Raw genomic sequence first — 24954 nt, forward strand, 5'->3', positions numbered from 1 at the left:
AGTTGTGTCTAAACATTGGCATCTGCTTCCTAGAGGACTTGACATGGCGATAACACATTTTGAATGACTTATCATCACGTCATTTCTCAAACGTCTTAGGGTGGCTTAGGAAAAAAAACTAGACTATAAAAGATACAAATTAGAGGAAGTTGCAGTGGAGAATAATGTTTAAAGAAAACAAAAGCCAAAAAAAAAAAAAAAAGAAAAGAAAAGCCAAGGTTAAAGCTCAGCACCCAGTAATAAGCATTAACTAAGCTGTTTGGCTTCATTAATGTAATAAATATTTGAGCACCTGTTCTAGAGCCACTTTTGACAGTACACTTATTCCCTGTTGCTTAGTAACCATGACTTCCATATAGAAGTTGCCTGATGAATGAACTGCATGAGTTAGTAAAGCCATGTAGCAGCCATGCCAGGCAGACCGATGGGCCATTCACAGAATACAAATACACAAGCATGTAAATAAGACAGCGTATTATGAACGATGATCAAGGTTTTATAACCATAAGAAACAATAGTCATGGAAGGCCTGCAGTGGCAGGTGGAATAAGGGCCCCCTAAATCTGTCTATATCTTCATTCCCAGGTTTTGAGAAGATGTTGTCTTCTGTGCCAAGAAGACTTTTTCAGATGTGATTAAGGGTACAGACCTAGAGATGGGGATACTCTACTGGATTAAGCCAGTGGACCCAATGTAACCACAAAGATCCTAGCATGCGAAGGAGGGAGGCAAGAGGGGCAGAGTCAGAGGAGGAAATGTGACCACAGAAGCAGAGGCCTGCGATAGAGACTTAGCTTTGAGCATAGAAGAAGGGTCCAGGTACCAAGAATGCAAGCAGCTGGGAGAGCTGAAAAAGGCAAGGCAGAAGCACAGATTCTCCCTGAGATCCTCCAAAAGGAATGTGGCTCTGCCGAGACCTTGGCCTTAGCTCATTTTGGAATTCTCATCTTCAGAACTCCGTAATAATAACTTTGGGTTGTTTGAAGCTGCCAAGTCTGTGGTGAGGTGTTACAGCAGCATTAGCAAGGGAATACAATGGGCTCTGCCTGGAGCATCCCATTTTCATCATCCACAGTCCTGTGAAGTGTTAGTGTCCTTTCACAGAGGAGGCAACTGAGTCTCACAGAGAAAAAGAATGGGAAATACTTCAATAATTTTTTATATTGATTACATGTGGAAATGATAATATTTTGGATATACTGGGTTAAATAAATTATCAAAATTTAATTCACCTATTCCTTTTAATTTTTTTTTTTAAATGTGGCTTCTAGGAAATTTTAAATTACATATATGGTCTGGCATGGATTTTTAATCAACAGTGCTGGCCTAGAATCTCATTCTCAAGACTTTTTATCATCTAGCCCTGGAATTTGTAGAGCAAGAGACATGCCCAGACATGTGCTTTAGGAAGCTGACACAGGAAGCAGGTCAGAAGGCAGCTTGAAAGACACTGTCCCTGGGGAGGACCAGCTGGGAACCTTTGTACCTGGCCCCCCAGGAGTTGATAATAAAAGGTTTTATCAGAGTCATGAAACACACTTCTTTCCTTTGAGGAGCGTACAATGTAATTATTGATAGGATTAGCACACAAAGAGGTGGCTTACAATGAAAATGGTTTGTTTGCAGCCGCTGAGACGGGAGGATCCCTTGAGCCTAGAAGTTCAAGACCAGCCTGGGCAACAAAGTGAGATCCTATCTCTAAAACAGAAAAGAAAAAAACGGTTTAGTTAGGCTGACTTTCCAGAGCACATACTGTATTATTCCATTTATACAAAGGTCTAAAAACAGGCAAAAACAAATCTATGGTGCTAGAATTCATGACAGTGGTTACCTTTGAAAGGGGCCGTGACTGGGAGGGTACAAGGGGGAGCAGGGCGATCCTGGGAGGTTTTAAATCTTGATCTGGATGGTGGTTACATAGGCACATACACACTGTGCACCTAAGATTTGTGTGCTTCATCACTTATAAATTATACTTCAGTAAAAAGAAAAAAAAAATCATAGAAGATGACTTTGAAAGCAAACAGGTTATTTAGAGGCTTAAAATCCAGGCCTAAGAATTTGCCTTCAACCTTGCAGACAGGGAAGCACTGACCACTTTTGAGAAAGAGAACAAATTGCAAGCAGTGCTGGATGAAGATGAGCTGCAAGCACTGAGCAGCCTTTCATAGACCATCAAATGAGATACATCAATCACTGCCCTCTCTGAATTACTGAAGAGGTAACAAATGGCTCAGTGTAGCCACAAGTAATGGTAGTATGAATAGGGGAAAGCTTTGATGTGATGAACCACAGCATGTAGTAACCAGAATAAGTTGCTGGAAGGAGAAGAAATACATCACCAAGGACTAAAAAGAGGGCTTGGCAGGAGACTCACTAGCCTACACACCAAGTGAGAGGCCTGAAAGAGAAGAGGTCGTGTAATTTTCAAGTGTACTGATGCAGAAATGGGTACTATACAGGCGTACCACTGCGCAGAGCATACATAAAAAGGTGATGGGGATATTTTAACACAAGGAAGTACAATCTCGATATGACAGGAAAGAACCAAGGACTAAAATGCAGCAATTAGAAAGTATGCTTTGGCTGAGTGCCAGTAGCTCCAGTGGTTAGGGCACCAGCCACATGCTCTGGGGCTGGTGGTTTTGAACCCAGCCCGGGCCTCCTAAACAAACAAAAAGAAAGAAACTATGAGTGAGAGGGGACCCGCGATCGACACCCTCCCGGAACTCCAGAAGAGCTGCACCCGCCAGGATCCTGGTAAGAGCTGCACCGGGACCTGCTACCCTGCCTGTGGGGCCTCCCAACACCCTGACCAGTAACTCCAGGAGCCGCAACCCTGCATACTCCCTCCCGTACCCTTCCTGCGTCCACACCCACCTGCTCGTCTGGCCAGGGACTCTTGTAGCTGGGTGCCCTCCGGAGCCCTCCCTGCCTCTGCGCAGAGCCCTTCTCCTTGCCAGAGAGTGCTGGAGCCTTGGGCCCTCTGTGCCAAAGTCACTGGGTGCCAGGAACTCCCAGAACCGTGTGGACCACCCCCAGCCCTGATGCTGGATCCAGTGTGTCACACTCCGGCTGCTCCCACAACCAGAACTCCCGGCTGGGGCAGCCCCAGAGGAGCTACACAGGGTCACTCCCTACAAAGATCCAGCAACAATAGAGGGATCCTGCTGGAGTCTAATCTTGGAGAGACACCTCCCCAACTCTGAGGACAGCCAGAGGCAACAATGAAAAACAATCATGAGGCAAAATCAAGGGAAAAACTCTGGCAATATGAATAATCAGAGTAGATCAACTCCCCCAAGGAACAATGGAGCAGACACAACACAAGATTCCATGCACAAACAAATAGCTAAGATGTCAGAAATCGAATTCAGAATCTGGATAGCAAATAAGATCAAATTAGAATTCTAAGCAGTAACCCAAAAGATGTCTCAAGAATTCAACGAGTTAAAAGACCAAATGACCAAAGATTTTGACACATTGAGACAACAAGTTGCAGCCCTCAAAGATCTGAGAAACACAGTAGATTACATCAATAACAGAATGGAGCAAGCAGAAGAAAGGATTTCTGACATTGTAGACAAAGCTTTAAACGCTCCCAAACTCTCAAAGAGGAAGAGAAATGGAGGGCAAAAACACATCACTCTCTCAGAGAGCTCTGGGATAATTCGAAGAAAACCAATATTCGTCTTATAGGGATCCCCAAAAGTGATGAAGTGGCTTCACAAGGCACAGAGTCTCTTCTCCATGAGATTATGAAGGAGAACTTTCCAGATGTGCCTAGAGATTCTGAAATTCAGATAGCAGACAGTTTCAGAACTCCAGCACAACTCAACCAGAGTAAGACATTCCTCAGACACATCATAATCAATTTCACTAAAGTTAATATGAAGGAGAAAATTCTGAAAGCAGCCAGAAGAAAGAAAACCATTACCTACAAGGGGAAGAATACTAGAATAACTGCAGATCTCTCTGCTGAAACCTTTCAAGCTAGAAGAGGATGGTCATCGACTTTTAATCTCCTAACACAAAATAACTTTCAACCCAGGATCCTGTACCCAGCTAAACTGCGTTTCATTTATGATGGAGAAATTAAATACATTAATAAAATTCACATGTTGAAGAAATTTGCTGTAACTAAACCAGGGCTCCAGGATATTCTCAGACCTATCCTCCATAAAGACCGGCTTAATCCTCCACCACAAAAGTAAACCCACCCAGAAAATTTTGATCAAATTACAACTTCCACAGTCGCAAAAGGATTAAAAATGTCCACCAGACTCTTGAAAGGCTTATCAATATTCTCAATTAATGTGAATGCTGTAATTGTCCTCGAAAGAGGCACACGTTGGCTGACTGGATACAAAAACTCAAGCCAGATATCCGCTGCCTACAAGAATCTCATCTTACATTAAAAGACAAATATAGACTCAAGGTAAAGGGATGTTCATCTATACACCAGGCAAATGGAAAACAGAAAAAAGCAGGCGTTGCAATCCTATTCGCAGATGCAATAGGCTTTAAATCAACCGAAATAAATAAGGATAAGGATGAACACTTCATATTTGTTAAAGGTAATACTCAATATGATGAGATTTCAACTATTAATATTTATGCACCCAACCAGAAAGCACCTCATTTTATGAGAGGAACTCTGAAAGACATGAGCAATTTGATTTCCTCCAGTTCCATAGTAGTTGGAGATTTTAACACCCCTTTAGCAGTGCTGGATAGATCCTCCAAAAAGAAGCTAAGCAAAGAAATCTTAGATTTAAACTTAACCATTCAATATCTGCACTTAACAGACATCTACAGAACATTTCGTCCCAACAAAACTAAATACACATTCTTCTCATCAGTCCATGGAACATACTCCAAAATCGACCAAATCCTAGGCTACAAATCTAACCTCAGCAACTTTAGAAAAATAGAAATTATTCCTTGCATCTTCTAAGACCATCATGGAATAAAAGTTGAACCCAATAACAATAGGAATCTGCATACCCATACAAAACATGGAAGCTAAACAACCTTATGCTGAAGGATAGATGGGTTATAGATGAGATTAAGAAGGAAATCACCAAATTTTGGGAACAAAACAACAATGAAGACATGAACTATCAGAACCTCTGGGATACTGCAAAGGCAGTCCTAAAAGGGAAATTTATAGCACTGCAAGCCTTCCTCAAGAGAACAGAACGAGAGGAAGTTAATAACTTAATGGGATATCTCAAGAAACTGGAGAACTAAGAACATTCCAACCTCAAACCCAGCAGAAGAAAAGAAATAACCAAAATCAGAGCAGAATTAAATGAAATTGAAAACAAAAAAATTATACAACAGATCAATAAATCCACAAGTTGGTTTTTTGAAAAGGTCAATAAAATAGATAAACCTTTGGCCAACCTAACCAGGAAAGAAAGAGTAAAATCTCTAATTTCATCAATCAGAAATGGTAAAGATTAAAAAAACAACAGAACCCTCAGAAATTAAAAAAAATCCTTAATGAATATTACAAGAAATTTTACTCTCAGAAATATGAAAATCCGAAAGAAATTGACCAATCCTTGGAAGGACACCACCAAGACTTAGGGAGAACAAAGTGGAAATGTTGAACAGGCCTACATCAAGTTCTGAAATAGCATCAACTATACAAAATCTCCCTAAAAAACAAAGCCCAGGACCAGATGGCTTTACGTCAGAATTCTACCAAACCTTAAAAAAAGAACTAGTACCTATATTACTCAACCTCTTCCAAAACAGAAGGAATAGAACAAGAAGGACTACTACCCAACACCTTCTACAAAGCAATCATCACCTTGATCCCTAAACCAGGGAAAGACCCAACAAGAAAAGAAAATTATAGACCAATATCACTAATGAATATTGACACAAAAATATTCAATAAGATCCTAACAAACAGAATCAAACAACACATCAAAAAAATTATACAACATGACAAAGTGGGATTTATCCCAGGGTCTCAAGGCTGGTTCAATATATGTAAATCTGTAAATGTAATTCAGCACATAAACAAACTAAAAAAAAAAGACCATATGATTCTCTCAATTGATGCAGAAAAAGGTTTTGATATTATCCATCATCCCTTCATGATTAGAACACTTAAGAAAATTAGTATAGAAGGGACATTTATTTATTTTATTTTTTTTGTAGAGACAGAGTCTCACTTTACTGCCCTTGGTAGAGTCCCGTGGTGTCACACGGCTCACAGCAACCTCCAGCTCTTGGGCTTACGTGATTCTCTTGTCTCAGCCTCCCGAGCAGCTGGGACTACAGGCGCCCGCCACAGTGCCCAGCTATTTTTTTGCTGCAGTTTGGCCGGGGCTGGGTTTGAACCCACCTCCCTCGGTATATGGGGCTGGCACCCTACTTACTGAGCCACAGGCGCCACCCAAGAAGGGACATTTCTTAAACTGATAGAGGCCATCTACAGCAAACCCACAGCCAATATCGTATTGAATGGAATTAAATTGAAATCATTTCCATTTAGATCAGAAACCAGGCAAAGTTGCCCATTGTCTCCATTGCTCTTTAACATTGTAATGGAAGTTTTAGCCTTGCAATTAGGGAAGAAAAGGCAATCAAGGGTATGCACATAGGGTCAGAAGATATCAAACTATCACTCTTCGCAGAGGATATGATTGTATATCTGGAAAACACTAGGGATTCTACTACAAACCTTTTAGAATTGATCAAGGAATACAACAATGTCTCAGGGTACAAAATCAACACCCATAAATCTGTAGCCTTTATATATACCAACAATAGGCAAGCTGAAAAAATAGTCAAGGACTGTATTCCTTTCACATTAGTGCCAAAGAAGATGAAATATTTGGGAGTTTATCTAACGAAGGATGTGAAAGATCTCTATAACAATAACTATGAAACTTTAAGAAAAGAAATAGCTAAAGATGTTAACAAATGGAAAAACATACTCATGGCTGGGAAGAAACAACATTGTTAAAATGTCTATACTACCCAAAGCAATATACAATTTTAATGCAATTCCTATCAAAGTTCCATTGTCACATTTTAAAGATCTTGAAAAAATAATACTTCATTTTATATGGAATCAGAAAAAACCTTGAATAGCCAAAACATTACTCAGAAATAAAAACAAAGCAGGAGGAATCACTCTACCAGACCTGATACTGTACTATAAATCGATAGTGATCAAAACAGCATGGTACTGGCACAAAAACAGAGAAGTAGATGTCTGGAACAGAATAGAGAACCAAGAGATGAATCAAGCTATTTACCGTTATTTGATCTTTAACAAGCCAATTAAAAACATCCAGTGGGGAAAAGATTCCATATTTAACAAATGGTGCTGGGTGAACTGGCTGGCGATCTGTAAAAGACTGAAACTGGACCCACACCTTTCACCATTAACTAAGATAGACTCACTGGATAAAAGATTTAAACTTAAGACATGAAACTATAAAAATACTTGAAGAAAGTGCAGGGAAAACTCTTGAAGGAATCGGCCTGGGTGAATATTTTATCAGGAGGATTCCCCAGGCAATTGAAGCCATATCAAAAATACATCACTGGGACCTGATCAAACTAAAAAGCTTCTGCACAGCCAAGAACATAGTAAGTAAAACAAGCAGACAGCCCTCAGAATGGGAGAAAATATTTGCAGGTTATACCTCCAATAAAGGTTTAATAACCAGAATCCACAGAGAACTCAAATGTATTAGCAAGGAAAGAACAAGTGATCCCATCTCAGGGTGGGCAAAGGACTTGAAAAGAAACTTCTCTAAAGAAGACAGATGCACGATCTACAGACACATGAAAAAAAGCTCATCATCCTTAATCATCAGAGAAATGCAAATCAAAACTACTCTGAGATATCCCCTAACCCCAGTAAGAGTAGCCCACATAACAAAATCCCCAAACTAGAGATGTTGGTGTGGATGTCGAGAAAAGGGCACACTTCTACACTCCTGGTGGGAATGCATACTAATACGTTCCTTCTGGAAGGATGTTTGGAGAATACTTAGAGATCAAAAAATAGACCTGCCATTCGATCCTATAATTCCTTTACTAGGTTTGTATCCAGAAGACCAAAAATCACAATATAACAAAGCCCAATTCATAATTGCTAAGTCATGGAAGAAGCCCAAGTGCCCATCGACCCATGAATGGACTAGCAACCTGTAGTGCATGTATACCATGGAATGTTATACAGCCTTAATGAGAGATGGAGACTTTACCTCTTTCATGTTTACATGGATGGAGCTGGAACATATTCTTCTTAACAAAGTATCTCAAGAATGGAAGAGAGAGTATCCAATTTACTCAGCCCTAATATGAAGCTAATTTATAGCTTCCATACGAAGGCTATAACCCAACTATGGCAAGAATATGGGGAAAGGGCAAAGGGAGGGGAAGGGAGGGGGGAGGTTAGGATGGAGGGAGGGTAATGCGTGGGGCCACACCTAGGTGCATCTTAGAATGGGTATAGGTGAAAACTATTAAATGCAGAATACAAATGTCTACATACAATAACTAAGAAAATGCCATGAAGGCTACATCGAACAGTTTGATGAGAATATTTCAGATTGTATATGAAACCAGCACATTGTAGCCCTGGATTGCACAAATGTACACAGCTATGATTTAACAATAAAAAGAAAGAAAGAAAGTATGGGTGAGAGCAAGATGGCGGCCGAGTAACAGCTTCCCTGCAACTGGGCACTGTGAGTCTGGGGAAATACGACTCCAGGCATCTCTGGCTGGTGGGATCTGCCTATATTCATCCCTTTGAAGACACAGGGAGTCAGCGAGAGACTTCTGGACTCCAAGACAAGGACAAAAATAGTGGAAAAATGGCAAGTGGTCACGTGTGTTTGATGGGTCTAATCCTGCCTGCAGCTGTAAGTACAGCACCAGCGAGACTGCAAACCAGAAAGGCCTTACCTGTGAACTGTTTTGGTGTTTTTGGACTTGGCACTCAGTTGAACTGCCTTGGGGAGAGCTTGACCAGGAGTGTGGAGAACTTTGGGTGTTGTCTAGGGCCCCAGACTGAGCCACTGAGCTTGACGGAGCTAATAGTGTTTGGCTGTGGGCCACAGGGATCAACTGTGAGAGAACTGCCCCAGCAAGTTCCGCCCTCAGGGTTGCAGAGCAAGGATTGGGCAGGAGCTGGTAACCTAGTGACTAAGCAGCCTAAAGGTGGGAGCTGAGCCGCCTTACACTTAACCCTCAGGGGTAGAGTGAGACCGATTTTGGCATACTGAGTAAATGGATAGCCACTTCAGCAGTGATCCCAGCGACAAGCCCTTTCCTGGGAAAGCTTCTGCTTAGCCAAGTTTAGAAGTTTAAAGTGCCTTTTAAGAGGACTAAAGAGATATTTAGGGTGTCTACCCTGTGGGGTTTGAGAAATCAGCGGAGGCCTCCTGTTGTATCAGCATTGTGATTTAACATCTCATACCCCAGAAGACCGCCTGTTGCCCAGACAATATTCAACAAGATATATATACTGCTTTGTTTTTGGTTGTTTTTTTTTCTTGATGTTGTTGTTTTTGTTTGTTTTTTATTTTGTTGTTGTTGTTTTGTTTTTTAATTTCAACCTTTTCCATACAGATTTTTCCTTTTCCTTTTTTTTTCTTTCTTTTCTTTCTCCATTTTTCTAGTTTAAATATAATTTCGCATTGACGCCTTTTTCAATAAATTACAACTTCATTTTTGCTAGTATTTCTACCCCTATTATTTGGTTTTTCACCCAATTTTATCCCATAAAATTTTCTCTTTGCTTGTTTTCGTTTGATTTATACCTCTTTGTGTTTCTTCTGTACTTGGTGGAGGTGGGGTACTGTGTCCGATCAGGTTAGCAAAGAGCTGCTGACCTCAAAGGAACCACCAAACTGGGTACCACCAGAGTTTGGGTTTTTTTTTAAGATTGTGTCAAGTACCCTACTGTTCAGCTGTATTGCTCTGTTTCCCTCTTTCTGTGCCTCTCTTCTTTTTGTCAATATTCCCTTTTACCCACCTCCTCTCCCTTCTCTATTTTATTTTCAATTTTTCTTTTTTTTATCCCTTCTTGCTATTCAACCTTCTCATCCTTCTGGTCCTGTACCAAAAAGACTCATTGAAACCTTAGTCCACAGGCATGGGAACTTAAGGAGCAAGAGGAAGTGAAAGGAAAATTAGGGCAAGGAAACAGATAAAAGAAATCACTCATGAGGAAGAATCAGCAGAAAACCTTAGGCAACATGAAGAACCCGTCCATAGCAACCCCTCCAAGGGACCATGAGGTAGCTACTGCAGAGGATTCGACCAATAAAGAAATGTTGTGAGGGTGGCTCCTGTGGCTCAAAGGGGTAGGGCGCCAGTCCCATATGCCAGAGATTGCAGGTTCAAACCCAGCCCTGGCCAAACACTGCAAAAAAAAAAAAAAAAAGAAATATCATGAATGACAGAAAGGGAATTTAGAATACACATGATGAAAACAATGAAAGAAATGATGGAAACAATGAAGGAAACTTCTAATAAAGTGGAAAATAACCAAAAGGAAATCCAAAAACAGAATCAAATAAGAGATGAATGATATGAAGAATATAGAAAGGATATAGCAGCGCTAAAGGAACTAAAGCAGTCAATTAGGGAACTTAAAAATGCAATGGTAAGTATCAGCAACAGCTTAGACCATGCAAAAAAAAGAATTTCGGAGTTAGAGGACAAAGTTCTTGAGATAACTCAGATAGTTAAAGAGGCAGAAAAGAAGGGAGAGAAAGCAGAATGTTCACGGTCAGAATTATGGGACTTTATGAAACGTTCCAACATACGAGTTACAGGAATCCCAGAAGGGGAAGAAGAATGCCCCAGAGGAATGGAAGCCATACTAGAGAATATTATAAAAGAAAATTTCCCAAATATCACCAAAGATTCTGACACACTGCTTTCAGAGGGCTATCGAACTCCAGGTCGCCTCAACTCTAACTGAGCTTCTCCAAGACACATTGTGATGAACCTGTCCAAAGTCAAGACAAAAGAAAAGATTCTGCAAGCTGCCAGGAGTAAGTGCCAGTTGACCTACAGGGGCAAATCCATCAGAGTGACTGCAGACTTCTCTAATGAAACTTTCAAAGCAAAAAGAAAATGGTCATCTACCTTTAATCTACTTAAACAGAACAATTTCCAGCCCAGAATTCTGTACCCTGCTAAGCTAAGCTTTAAAATTGATGGAGAAATCTAATCATTTACTCATATACAAACATTGAGCAAATTCGCCATGACAAGACCGGCTCTACAGGACATACTTCAATCTGTTCTCAACACTGACCATCACAATGGATCAGCAGCAAAGTAAGAACTCAGAAATTAAAGGACAGAACCTAACCTCCACACTGATGCAAAAGATAAAACTAAGCAACGGACTCTTACAAAATAAGATGAATAGAATACTACACACTTATCAACTATCTCAATAAATTTTAATGGCTTGAATTCCCCACTGAAGAGACATAGATTGGCTGACTGGATTACAAAACACAAGCCATCCATTTGCTGTCTGCAAGAAACACACCTGGCTTCAAAAGACAAATTAAAGCTCCGAGTCAAGGGTTGGAAGACAATTTTTCAGGCAAATGGCATTCAGAAGAAAAGAGGAGTTGCAATCTTATTTTCAGATACATGTGGATTTAAAGCAACTAAAGTCAAAAAAGACAAAGATGGTCACTTTATATTGGTCAAGGGAAAAATACAACAAGAAGATGTTTCAATTTTAAATATTTATGCACCCATTTTAAATGCTCCCAGATTCTTGAAACAGACCTTACTCACTCTGAGCAATATGATATCTGATAATACCATAATGACAGGGGACTTTAACACTCCTCTTACAGAGCTGGACAGATCCTCTGAACAGAAATTAAACAAAGATATAAGCGATTTAAATGAGACCCTAGAATAACTGTGCTTGATAGACGCATACAGAACACTCTACCCCAAAGATAAAGAATATAAATTCTTCTCATCACCCCATGGAACATTCTCCAAAATTGATCATATCCTGGGACACAAAACAAATATCAACAGAATAAAAACAATTGAAATTTTACCTTGTATCTTCTTAGACCACAAGGCACTAAAGGTGGAACTCAACTCTAACAAAAACGTTCAACCCCACACAAAGGCATGGAAATTAAACAACCTTCTGTTGAATAACAGATGGGTGCAGGAAGAAATAAAACAGGAAATCATTAACTTCCTTGAGCATAACAACAATAAAGACACAAGATACCAAAACCTGTGGGATACTGCAAAAGCAGTTTTGAGAGGAAAATTTATCGTTGTAGATGCCTACATTCGAAAAACAGAAAGAGAATGCATCAAAAAACTCACAAGCCATCTTATGGAATTAGAAAAAGAAGAACAATCTAAGCCTAAACTCAGTAGAAGAAAAGAAATATCCAAAATCAAATCAGAGATCAATGAAATTGAAAACAAAAGAATCATTCAGAAAATTAATGAAACAAGGAGTTGGTTTTTTGAAAAAATAAATAAAATAGATAAACCATTGGCCAGACTAACGAGAAATAAAAAGGTAAAATCTCTAGTAACCTCAATCAGAAATGATAAAGGAGAAATAACAACTGATCCCACAGAGATACAAGAGATCATCTCTGAATACTACCAGAAACTCTATGCCCAGAAATTTGACAATGTGAAGGAAATGGATCAATATTTGGAATCACAACCGCTCCCTAGACTTAGCCAGGAAGAAATAGAGCTCCTGAACAGACCAATTTCAAGCACTGAAATTAAAGAAACAATAAAAAAGCTTTCAACCAAAAAATGCCTTGGTCCAGATGGCTTCACACAGGAATTCTATCAAACCTTCAAGAAAGAGCTTATTCCCGTACTGCAGATATTATTCAAAAAGATTGAGGAAGAAGGAATCTTCCCCAACACATTCTATGAAGCAAACATCACCCTGATAGCAAAACCACGAAAAGACCCAACCAAAAGGAAAATTTCAGACCAATTTCACTCATGAATATAGATACAAAAATTCTAAACAAAATCCTATCCAATAGATTACACCTTATCATCAAAAAAGTCATACATCATGATCAAGTATGTTTCATCCCAGGGATGCAAGGCTGGTTTAACATACGCAAGTCCATAAACATTATCCAACATATTAACAGAGGCAAAAATAATAAGCATATGATCCTCTCAATAGATGCAGAAAAAGCATTTGATAAAATCCAGCATCCTTTTCTAATTAGAACACTGAAGAGTATAGGCATACGTGGCACATTTCTGAAAGTGATTGAAGCTATCTATGACAAACCCACAGCTAATATTTTACTGAATGGAGTAAAACTGAAAGCTTTTCCTCTTAGAACTGGAACCAGACAAGGTTGTCCTCTGTCACCTTTAGTATTCAACATGGTGCTGGAAGTTCTAGCCAATACAATTAGGCAAGACAAGGAAATAAAGGGAATCCAAATGGGAGCAGAGGAGGTCAAACTCTCCCTCTTTGCTGACGACATGATCTTATACTTAAAGAATCCCAAAGACTCAACCACAAGACTCCTAGAAGTCATCAAAAAATACAGTAATATTTCAGGATACAAAATCAATGTCCACAAGTCAGTAGCCTTTGTATATGCCAATAACAGTCAAGAGGAGAAGCTAATTAAGGACACAACTCTCTTCACCATAGTTTCAAAGAAAATGAAATATCTAGGAATATACCTAACAAAGGAAGTGAAGGACCTCTATATAGAAAATTATGAAATCCTCAGAAAGGAAATAGCAGAGGATATTAACAAATGGAAGAGCATACCATGCTCATGGATGGGAAAAATCAACATTTGTCTATACTTCTCAAAGCAATCTACCTATACAATGACATTCCTATTAAAATACCAACACCGTACTTTCGAGATTCGAAAAAAATGATTTTGTGTTTTGTATGGAACCAGAAAAAAACCCGTATAGCTAAGGCAGTTCTTAGTAATAAAAATAAAGCTGGGGGCATCAGCATACCAGATTTTAGGCTATACTACAAGCCATAGTGGTCAAGACAACATGGTACTGGCACAAAAATAGAGACATATTTGGAATCAAATAGAAAACCGGGAAATGAAACTAACATCTTACAACCACCTAATCTTTGACAAACCAAACAAGAAAACAACTTGAGGGAAAGACTCGCTATTCAATAAATGGTGTTGGGAGAACTGGATATCCACATGTAAAAGACTGAAAGTGGACCCACACCTTTCTCCACTCTCAAAAATTAATTCAAGATGGATAAATTACTTAAATTTAAGGCATGAAACAATAAAAATCCTCAAAGAAAGCACAGGAAAAACACTGGAAGATATTGGCCTGGGGAAAGACTTCATGAAGAAGACTGCCAATTGTAACAATAAAAATAAACAAACGGGACTTAATTAAACTGAAAAGTTTCTGTACAACTAAGGAGACAACAACCAAAGCAAAGAGACAACCTACACAATGGGAAAGGATATTTGCATATTTTGAATCAGACAAAAGCTTGATAACTAGGATCTATAGAGAACTCAAATTAATCCACATGAAAAAAGCCAACAATCCCATATATCAATGGGCAAGAGACATGAATAGAACCTTCTCTAAATAAGATAGACAAATGACTAATAAACATATTAAAAAATGCTCCTCATCCCTAATTACTAGAGAAATGCAAATCAAAACCAGCCTGAGATACCATCTAACCCCAGTGAGAATGGCCCACATCACAAAATCTCAAAACTGCAGATGCTGGCGTGGATGTGGACAGAAGGGAACACTTTTACACTGCTAGTGGGACTGCAAACTAGTACAACCTTTCTGGAAGGAAGTATGGAGAAACCTCAAAGCACTCAAGCTAGACCTCCCATTTGATCCTGCAATCCCATTACTGGGCATCTACCCAGAAGGGAAAAAAATCCTTTTATCATAAGGACACTTGTGCTAGACTGTTTATTGCAGCTCAATTTACAATTGCCAAAATGTGGAAACAGCCTAAATGCCCACCAACCCAGGAATGGATTAACAAGCTGTGGTATATGTATACCATGGAATACTATTCAGCTATTTTTAAAAAATGGAGACTTTACATCCTTCGTATTAACCTGGATGGAAGTGGAAAACATTATTCTTAGAAAAGCATCACAAGAATGGATTAGCATGAATCCTATGTACTTAATTTTCATATGAGGACAATTAATGACAATTATAAGGTCATGGTGGAGGTGGGGGAAGGGGAGAGCAGAGAGAGAAAGAAGGAGGGAGGGGTGGGGAAAGGAAGAGCAGAGAGAGGGAAGGAGGGAGGTGGGGCGGGGCCTTGGTGTGTGCCACATCTTCTGGGGGCAAGACAGGATTGCAAGAGGGACTTTACTTAACAAATGCCATCAGTGTAACCTGGCTTATTGTACCCTCAATGAATCCCCAATAATAAATAAATAAATAAATAAAAAGAAAGTATGGGGCTGCGTCTGTGGCACAAAAGAGTAGGGCGCCGGCCCGGCCCCATATGCCAGAGGTGGAGGGTTCAAACCCAGCCCTGGCCAAAAACCGCGAAAAAAAAAAAAAGTAAAAAGAAAGTATGCTTTGTCTCGGAGAGTCACGTATCAGAGAAGTAGAAGGGACAGCCTGGTACATAATCTGCAAATGCGGGTGATGTGCCATTCCTAAATATTCTCATGGAGGATGTGAACAGAAAACAAGAAAGTCTGATGGAATTACAGAAGAAGGTATTCACTATCTCTCATTAGGGTCAATTAATGAGCTCTGTGAAAGTGCTGCGTGGAAAGAAGCTCTCCAATTGAAGCTGAGGATGCCCAGGCCCTTTAACAGTAAGTAAAGCGTGTGCACCACAGACATCTTATACCTGGGCACAACTTGAGGCCTAATAGCAAGGAACCCTGTCTCTACCGTTGTGGAATGATATGCAGTACTTTGGAAAAACAGGCAAGTAAAGAGGGTTTTGCTCTCTTGGATTCTATTTTAAGAAATGGTTGAAACAGTTGAAACATAACAGGAGCTGAAGTCCCTTAAACCTGTAGATTGTATAGGAAAAATGCAACATGGTTAGCAGGGGCACAGCTTTGTCTCATTTACTCTAAAGACAAAGTCCACAAGTAAAAATAACAAAGAAATACATTTTGGCTATACCTACAAAAGAATAGTCCAATAAATCCCTGTGTTTGGCAGTGCAACAAAAATCCTTGGCAGTTAGTGAGCCCATCACTGGGGCTATTCAAATAGCCTGGGCTGATGGACATCTGTCAGGGATGCTGCGTTGTGATGGCAGAATGAATGGGAAACCATCCTTTATTGATGGTAGGGAGTCATGGGGGCAATCTGGAATCTAACCCAATAATCTCTTTTCTATCTGCAAGGCTAAAAGAGAACTATTTGCAGCTAGTGTAATGCCCCTTGTAATGTGAGGCAAGCCAGGCCCAGGAAAAAGCCAAGAGTGTTCTAGTATTATTATTGCTTTTCAGAGGACCAAGCGCCAATGTCCTGGAAGAAGAACACTTCCCACATGTTATGTTAGTGTCCCTTTGGTAAGGTGTTTCTGCTGCTTAGGCCAACAAGAGGTCAGATGTGGAATTTTCCACTTGTCATTTCAATGCTCAGAAAGTTTTTAGATATTTGGAGCAATTTGAATTTTCAGATTAGGGATGTTCAACCTGTATTTCTTTTAGAATTTTTAGATGTCTTTTCATAGGGGAAAAAAATGGGACTATTGTTTTCTTTGCCATGATGGATTTGGGAATCATGGAGTATACTCCCTTTGTTAAAGGACCTGGGGTGCTTTATGTGTTCATTTTTTTTTCTCAATTTGGATAAGAAGGTATTCACTCTAACTCAGAAGTCTGACAAGGCTCACCTGTAATTCCACCTGGGCCTATGGTTATTTGGGAGGAAAGGCCTTTGATAATTACTTAAATGCTAATAATATATTCATATTTTCTACTTCTTACCAACTTTAGCATGTTATTTTTTAAAATAATTTCTTCATTTTAATCTAGGCTCTCTGTTTTATTAGTTAATAATTACTTATAACATACTTTTCTAGTATTATTTTTAGAGATGAGGGTCTCAGTCTGTCACTAGGGCTGGACTGCAGTTATTCAATCATGATTCACTTCAACCTCAAATTCCTGGGCTCAGGTGATCCTCCCACCTCAGTCTCCTAAGTAGTTGGGACTAAGACATGTGAGATCATGCCAGGGTAATTTTTTAAATATATATTTTAGCAACAGGGTCTATGTTACCCATGCGGGTCTTGACCTCCTAGGCTCAAGCTATCTTCCTGTTTCAGCTTCCCAAAGCACTGGGATTACAGGCACGAGACACCACTTCCAACCACTCTTAGTATTCATTTCTGTGGTGACTGTATTTGTTCTCCCTTTTAAAAATTCTGTATTTTGTTAATTTGCAACTTTTCCTTTACTAATCAATTTGAGAAGCACTGGTATCTGCCTTGATCACCTTTTGTATAAACCAGCTTTTGTCTGGATAATTTCTCCATTTATTTTTTCCTATTTTACTGATTCCTGCTCTTGTCTTTATTATTTAATTCTCTTCCAGTTGTCTACTACTGTACAAAAAGCCATTCAGCATTTACTGCATTAAGGCAATATTTTATTATTATCTCTCAGGGTTCTGTGGTTTCACTGAACTTTGCTGGCAGATTCTTAGATTTGTGGTTGCAAACAGACAAGCAGCTGAGGTGGAGTCTTCTGAATGCTTCATCCCATGGTGGCCCCGAGAGGTTCAGCCACGTGGTTGGCAGTTGATGCTATTGGCTGGGAGCTTAGCTGGGCTGTCCACTGGCACACTTCTCCATGTGACTTGGATGTGCTGCAGCATGGCAGCCAGGCTCAGAGAGAAGGTATCCAAAGAACAAGCATTCCAAGAGATCCAGACATTCAGACTAAACCTACAAGGTTTTTCATAAGTTAACCTTGGAAGTCCTAGGAATGTTACTTCCAATAACAAGGTCCAGCCCATATTCAAGTATATTTCCTCTTGACTTAAAGACTTGCGAACTAAAGAGACAATTATCTGTCTGTATAGATCCAACATGCAATGGTGAAACAGGCATAGGATGGTAAATTCTCCCACTCATAAAGAGGGAGAGGAGGAGGCACCTAGAAGTCACTTGTCCGTGGTGACTAAGAAATCTACTTGGACACATGTCACTAGTTTCTTAATTAAAGGCCAGTTCTGCTTGCTGGGAGTGATTTTCAATAGCTCTGGGCTCTGCCCTCTGGACTCTTCCCTCTGCACTCTAAGTCATCTCTCCTTTTTTATAAGAAATGGGCTATGGTTACTGATAAGTAGATTTATCAGCTCATATACAAATCACAGAAGACTGGGGTCCCAAGGACTCTTTCCATTGTCAACTGTCCCTGTATCTTTCATTCAAATTCACAGTACTTCTGTTAATATAATTTTTGTAAGATGTTGTGTGTATTCTATGACTCTTGCTTGAGTTCACGCTATCAGACAAAAATCTCTCTGAGACATATTCCTCTCTGACTAGGGCTCAGGTTCAGGGTACTGTGGATCAATGCCTTTAAAATTTTTAAAAGCTTTTTTGTCAATCAAAGAGAATCTAGGAAGCAAACACTGGAAGTGCTCAGAAGACCTTTAACTAGCTAAAACAGTCTTAAGAGGTACTGCCTTAAATTGTGCTGAAGTCTTACAGGGGAACTCTTGATCTCAGCCTTACTCTGGGTGCCTATTTTATTGGTAGTATCCAGGCACTTACCATTTCCCTGAATGTTTATTTTAATTGTGAATCTTTTGATGGAAGGAAAGATTGTTCCAGGCCCTCTATCGTTCCTCTATATTGTACACAAAAACTGAATAGTTAACTCCTCTAATTAAGTTCTCTCCATCTGTATTCTTTTATAAGCAACTAAACTAAACCATCGGGTTCTTTGAACCTTCTGCTTGAAAATTTCTTTACCCAGATCCACTAAGTAAATGCACATCTTTTCTATTTTCTGTGTTATCACAGCCAAATGTTTTACTAACCTTACCATCATTATTTTACAGATATCGTTCTTTCTCCACCCTTCATTAACAATTTCCCCATTGTCCTTTCAGCATTTGCTAAAAATTGTGATACTTTTCAGCTTCTGCCTGTTCCTCAGCCCCAAAGATACGTTCATAAGCTGGTATCACAGGTTTTAGGTAATTTAGAGTTTTTTTTATAGTAGTACCTTATTTCTAGGTACCAGATAACATCCCAATTTTCTACTGCTGTGTAATAAGCAGCTCCAAAATTTAGTGGCTTAAAACACCAATTATTATCTCTTATGATTCTGTGGGTTGACTGAGCACTGTGGGAGTAGTTCTTGTTCACAGTGTGTTCACGTGGGTGCAATCAGATAGAGCTGAGACTGGAGATGTCTGAAGGTTCAATTGGGCTGGGCATCTAAGAGACTATCTCATTTTGCTAGTAGTTCATTCTGGCTTCTAAGCCAACCAGAACACCCACATACTTATAATCTCTCCATGAGGTTTTGCCTTTTCATAACATGGTAACTGGTTCCAAGAGAGGTGTCAGAAGAATATACATTCTAAGAGAACTAGATAAAAACCATGAGATTGCTTATGATCCAGCTCCAAACATCTTAAAACATAACTTCTGCCTCATTCTATTATTGAAACAAATGAGCAAAGGAAGCCCATATCCAAGGACAAGGAAATGGGGCTTCATATCTTAAAGTGATGAACAGCATTTGCCTATGGGAAAGGGAGGAACAGATGGTGGCCATCTCGTAACCTTCACTAAACTTTCTCGATGTTTTGACTATTTTTGTTGCTTTTTTTTCTTTTGACTTATTAAATCAAATACTTGGCTTTTATTTGTACATGTTTCTGGATAACTATATTTAAAACTATGAAATTCGGCTCGGCACCTGTAGGTCAGCAGCCTGCTGAACGACGACAACTACAACAAAAAAGTAGCCAGACATTGTGGCTGGCACCTGTAGTCCCAGCTACTTGGGAGGTTGAGGCAAGAGAATCACTCTTGAGGCACGAGTTTGAGGTTGCTGTGGGTTGTGATGCCTTGGCATGGGAGACAGCTTGAGACTCCGTCTCAAGAAAAAAACAAAAACAAAAACTATGAATTTCATTCTGTCAGCAAAGATATTTTCCTAATATACACAGTATTTTCATTTCATAAAAGAAAAAAAATACTTGTTATGATTTGGGTTTTGTATTATTTTCGTTACATTATATAGTTTCCAAAACATGGGATTCTTAACTTTCCTTTTGCTATTCATTTCTAACTGTATTGCATTGTGGTTCACAAACATAATCTGTATATTGCTAAACATTTGTAATTTACTTTGTTTCCTTTGTGCTCTAATATATGATCTACTTTCAGAAGTGTTTTTGTTTTCCTACAATGAATGTTTTGTAGCATAAAATTCTATCTAAGCGATTAAAGTTATTAATTATACCGCTCAGATTATAATGACTGTTTATGTTTTGCCCTCGTGATCCATCAGTTTCTGAAAGGGATGTTTTAAAATCTTCCAATACAGTTGTTGCTGTTGTTCCTCCTACAGTTCCATCAGTTGTTGCTTTGTGCATTGTGAGATGTACATATGCTCATGATGATGCTGCTGCTTGCTCTGTTATTCATCAGTATTGTTACTTTTATTCCTGCATCTTTTCCCTTATTATTTGGATTGAATTTCATTTTATCACAAATGAAAAGCACTACTGCAGCTTTCTGTTGGGTCATTTATTTTCAATCATATATATTTACCATATAGTTATAATATATGTATTTTCTTTTCTTTTTTTTTTTTTTTAGAGACAGAGTCTCACTTTGTTGCCTTCAGTAGAGTGCTGTGGCCTCACTGCTCACAGCAACCTCCAGCTCTTGGGCTTAGGCGATTCTCCTGCCTCAGCCTCCAGAGTAGCTGGGACCACAGGCGCCCACCACAATGCCTGGCTATTTTTTTGTTGCAGTTTGGCTGGGGCCGGGTTTGAACCTGAACCAGCCGGTATATGGGGCTGGCACCCTACTCACTAAGCCATAGGCACTGCCCAATATATATGTTTTAAATCATATATGTATGTTAAAGTCATTAAAGATGATTAAAATTAGATGAATATAAAAACAAATTATAAATGGAATCACACCCATAAGCCCAACACTTTAGGAGGCCAAGGTGAAGGACTGCTTGAGGCCAGAATTTCAAGACCAAGCCTAGGCAACAGAGACCCTGTCTCTAGCAACACCACCACCAACAACAACAATTAGCCAAGCATTGTGGTGCTTGACTGTAGTCCCAGCTACCCCAGAGGCAGAGGCAGGATGATTGCTTGAGCCTAGGAGTCAGAGGTTATGCTAAGCTTTGTCACTGCACTCCAGCCTATGTGATGGAGCAAGACAAATGTCTCCAATATAAATATATTAAATATATTACCATGACAGTTGATAAGATTGTCTATAAAAATAAATAAATATGTAATATAGCAAAGAGAGAAAAAGAAAAAATATGAAAGGATAGTAAGAAACATCAAAGCTTTAATGAAGAGGAGAAAGCATTAGGTCCTTAAAACCACAATAATGGGGGTGGTACCTGTGGCTCAAAGAGGTAGGGCGCCAGCCCCATATGCCGGGGCCAAAACCCAGCCCTGGCCAAAAACTGCAAACAAAACAAAACAAAACAAAACAAAAAACCCACAATAATGGGATTGGTAAGAAAGGATATTCGAAGAGAAAGCAACTTGGGTTTTAATGCTTTGTAGAGACAAGAAATGAGTATGCAAGAGAAGTTGTAATTGAGATGCCTGCACAAAGCAGTAATTTTGAAGAGCTACATTCTCTTTAAGGAATAGTTGGCCTAGAGCACAGGGAAATTAACTGTAAGCTATTATATCTTAGCTCGGACTGTAGGTTTTAAAAATACTTTTTGAGCTCTCATAACCATAGGTCTACCATTACTCATTCAGATTGGGATTTGAATGTATATTCTCATCATAACTGAAGAACCCAGATGTCAAGAGATTGTAAAAAGTCCAGGTTTGTAATACTCAGCAACACTTGGTAGCAATGAACACAAACATCTCTGAATTGACATACCCTTAACTAGGTTGCAAGAAATTCCTACTGCTAAAGTTTCAAAGAATATGAACTTACAATCCCCAAATCATAAAATACCCGAGAAATAACTGCCATGATACATATCAGGATTAAACCTCCAATTAGTATTCCTATGACTAAAATGATTAAAGAAAAATAGCAAGAATTAAAAACAAGAGAAAAGAACATTAAAAAGGACCAGGCAGAGAAGGAAAAGAACCAAATAAAACTTATAAAACTAAAAGATTATCTTAACAGAGACCAGAGCTGAAGAATGAATGAATGACTTGGAAAACAGACATGAGATTACAAAAATTAAAATAAAGAGATAAAAATAGAAATTAAGGGATACAAGGCAAGCCTCTCAAGGCAAAAATATTCTAAGTAATTTACACAGATGTTCTCTCTCTTTTTATTTTGAAGGACAGGGAGGGATGGTGCATGATTTAAGTTAAGATTTGTACCTAAGGATGTTTCTAATGTTAAGAAAGCCCAATATCCAAATTCAAATTTAAAGCATAACCCTATCTCTTCAGTGGTGGTTGTACATGGTAACTTCCTTTTAAAGAGAACAGCATGGAAAGAGAGGGGGAAAAAGTATCTTTTTTTTTTTTTTTTTTTTTTTGTGAGACAGTGTCACTATGTTGCTCTGGGTAGAGTGCCTCACAGCAACCTCCAATTCTTGGGCTTAAGCCATTCTCTTGCCTCAGCCTTCCAAGTAGCTGGGAGTACAGGCACCTGCCACAACGCCCAGCTATTATTTGGTTGCAGTTGTCATTGTTGTTTAGCAGGCCCAGGCTGGGCTCTGTGTACATGGCTGACACCCTACCCACTGAACTATGCTGCTGGAGAAAAGTATCTTTACAGTGGAGCAACTTGACCTCAACCTCTGATTAATATTGACAGCAACAGGGATAAGTCACGTTGATAGATCTGCCCTTGATATGATGGGATGAGAATAGTACTTTATACCTTTGTGATCTTCCTCCAAAATACCCATAGCCCATGTCTAATTATGGGAAAAATACTAGACAAACCCCAATTGATGAATATTCTACAAAATGTTGTAGTACTCCTAAAAATTGTAACAGTCATAAAAACACAAGGAATGACAAGAGAGTATTGAAGGAACTTCAGCAACATAACATCATCTACCCTATTCAAAAAAATAATAAAGCTGAACAATTGTTGGTCTGCTCTTTATCATCACATGCACTGGCAATGCCAAACAAGGTCAGTAATAAAATATTTTTCCCTGTTAGATTAATCTGCTCTACAGTCACCTTCTCTCCCATGCCCCCATGCCACTGATCTTGACGATACAATTAATAAATGTAAATAACTATTTAGTAATTAAAAAATAAGCACAAGTTTTTGTTTCTTTTTAATTTTTTTTAAAGATGAAATAAACTCTTCAACAATAACAGGGAAGAAGAGGAGGTATTCAGAAGGAGGTAAAATATGCCAAGACCGAGGTTCTTCCCTTGTTTAGGAAGAAGTTAGACTTTTATAGGAAGAAAAACAGGATTATGATTGGAGTGTAACATGTAACATAATATTAATGTGATATATTTCATATTTGTTATGTTTGCTAATTTGATATAATGTTTTGCTGGTCTTTTATACTATTAACCTATCTTTAAATAAATGGGTGGGTTATTTGACTTACTTTTCTTCCTCTTTCTTCGCTTTTGTTAGAATGTCCTATTATTCCTCATCAACCAGTCACTGAAGGACCTAAAACAATGCTGCAGTTCAGGTAAATCCACATTATTACGCTGCTAGAGACTTTGTACAGTTTGACTTGATGATCTGGCTGCCAGGCCCTAAAACAAGCAAACAAACATAAAAACACTACAGTGACATTTTTCCACATCTAATCTTAGTGCAATTTTACATATGGCTTCCTAGCAATATTTCTTAGGCGGTGGGGGAAAACCGGACAGCTCCTTAGGCATCAACCGCCTTCCAGTTTCTTAAGCACGCAAGTCAGAGACTTGTCATCTTTAGACGGAAAATTCCTTTCTCCTTCTCCTCTTCTCTCTCCCTCTCTTTTTTTGGGGGGGCAGGGTGGAATAGCATGTGATTCGAGTTAGATTTTTGCACCCACGGATGTTTCTAACGTAAGAAAGCCCAATATACAAAAACCCCAACTTTTAAAACACGCCAAGATAGCAGCTAACACAAAGACACCTTCACTTACAGAAGGCTTCAGCTTTTTAAGTAGCCTTCTGCTCCTTTACACTTTCCCCATTGTTGTTTCCGAAAGCTATTTACAAACTTCAAGACTCCACTTCATAGAGCAAAGGTGGTTTTAAAAAATACTAACTCTGATGACAAAAATCATTTTAGAAAAACTGGCAAATTCAAGTCATTTAAAAATAAATACCATCTGCAACGCCAGCGTTAACACCGCCACATCCTGACGACTTTCTGGGAGTCTTAATCACCCTACGCGCGCGCTTGGCGTGTGCATCTTTAGAGCCCGGGCCGAGCCCCTTCGCGGACCTGGGAGCGGCAGCCCGGGCCGCGCCGCCACCGGGGGTGTCCGCAGCTGCTGTTTATCCCCAGGCCGGTGGAACCAGCTGCCCAGTTACAGCCCTCTCCGGAGACACGCCCTCCTTTCTTTTTTCTGCTCCACCTCCCTAAACTTTCCAGTTTCAACTGCACATTCTCTGGCAACTAGCTAGCTCCGGGCCTCCCACAGCCTGCTCCAAAAAATAAACAAACAAACAAAAAAAAAACCCTTCACGCCGACGGCTCTCCTCCCGCAGGAAGCTGAGGATCCGCCTCCTACAAGCGGGAAGCGGGGC

General features: G+C 39.4%; 1 long non-coding RNA gene across 1 annotated transcript; it reads right to left on the reverse strand.

Moving 5' to 3' along the window:
• Nucleotides 1-1008: 1008 nt before the first annotated feature.
• Nucleotides 1009-24913, reverse strand: LOC128566352 (uncharacterized). Its single transcript, XR_008374560.1, has 3 exons — nucleotides 24531-24913; nucleotides 23811-23967; nucleotides 1009-1698 (listed from the first exon to the last, which is right to left on the reverse strand). It is a non-coding gene; the product is annotated as an uncharacterized LOC128566352 (long non-coding RNA).
• Nucleotides 24914-24954: the final 41 nt, after the last annotated feature.

The sequence above is a fragment of the Nycticebus coucang genome, chromosome 15, assembly GCF_027406575.1.
Source record: "Nycticebus coucang isolate mNycCou1 chromosome 15, mNycCou1.pri, whole genome shotgun sequence".
NCBI classification, from domain to species: domain Eukaryota; kingdom Metazoa; phylum Chordata; class Mammalia; order Primates; family Lorisidae; genus Nycticebus; species Nycticebus coucang.